A 1,379-nucleotide genomic window follows, 5' to 3' on the forward strand; every position below is an offset into this window, starting at 1 on the left:
TCCTGCTCCTTTGGCCCTCCCTGCCTCTCCCCGCCCATGTGAAGGGGCTGGGATGAAAGAAAAGTTTAGACAGCGGAGGCGGCAGCAGCAGCAGGAGTCTCAATTTACTGCATAATAGCAGAGAGGTTGAGAAAGATGGAAAGGAGGAGGTGATATCAGTAGAAGGAAAAGATGAGGCTATGTCTCCACTGCAGGACATCTTACTTTACATTCAGAGAGGGATGCTATTTATTCTATGTTATACTGAATTACAGCGGCTAGCTTTATAATTTGATTTCTCCGTGTGCAGCCCGTTTGTCGCATCACTTCTTCCATCTCATGGTCTCCCCGGTCTAACATACCTCAGTTTCCCCTGTGTTTGGGCAGCACCAGCTTGTGACTGTGTAACTCAGGGGTAGGCAACCTAAGGCCCAGGAGCCGGATCTGGTCCACTCTCCTTCTAAATCCGGCCCACAGACGGTCTGGGAATCAGCGTGTTTTTACATGAATCGAATGTGCCCTTTTATTTATAATAATAATAATAATAATAATAATAATAATTTATTATTTATACCCCGCCCATCTGGCTGGGTTTCCCCAGCCACTCTGGGCGGCTTCCAACTGAATATTAAAAACAGTACAGCATCAAACATTAAAAACTTCCCTAAAGAGGGCTGCCTTCAGATGACTTTTAAAAGTAAAATAGTTGTTTATTGCTTTGACATCTGCTGGGAGGGCGTTCCACAGGGCAGGAGCCACTACCGAGAAGGCCCTCTGCCTGGTTCCCTGTAACCTTACTTCTCGCAATGAGGGAACCGCCAGAAGGCCCTCGGCGCTGGATCTCAGTGTCCGGGCTGAACGATGGGGGTGGAGACGCTCCTTCAGATATACTGGACCGAGGCCGTTTAGGGCTTTAAAGGTCAGCACCAACACTTTGAATTGTGCTCGGAAACGTACTGGGAGCCAATGCAGATCTCTCAGAACTGGTGTTATGTGGTCCCGGCGGCCACTCCCAGTCACCAGTCTAGCGGCCGCATTCTGGATTAATTGCAGTTTCCGGGTCACCTTCAAAGGTAGCCCCACGTAGAGCGCGTTGCAGTAGTCCAAGCGGGAGATAACTAGAGCATGCACCACTCTGGCAAGACAGTCTGCGGGCAGGTAGGGTCTTAGCCTGCGTACCAGGTGGAGCTGGTAGACAGCTGCCCTGGACACAGAATTAACCTGTGCCTCCATGGACAGCTGTGAGTCCAAAATGACTCCCAGGCTGCGCACCTGGTCCTTCAGGGGCACAGTTACCCCATTCAGGACCAGGGAATCCCCCACACCCGCCCGCCCCCTGTCCCCCAAAAACAGTACTTCTGTCTTGTCAGGATTCAGCCTCAATCTGTTAGCCACCATCC

This window comes from Podarcis muralis, chromosome 17 (assembly GCF_964188315.1).
Source record: "Podarcis muralis chromosome 17, rPodMur119.hap1.1, whole genome shotgun sequence".
Classification (NCBI taxonomy): Eukaryota; Metazoa; Chordata; class Lepidosauria; order Squamata; family Lacertidae; genus Podarcis; species Podarcis muralis.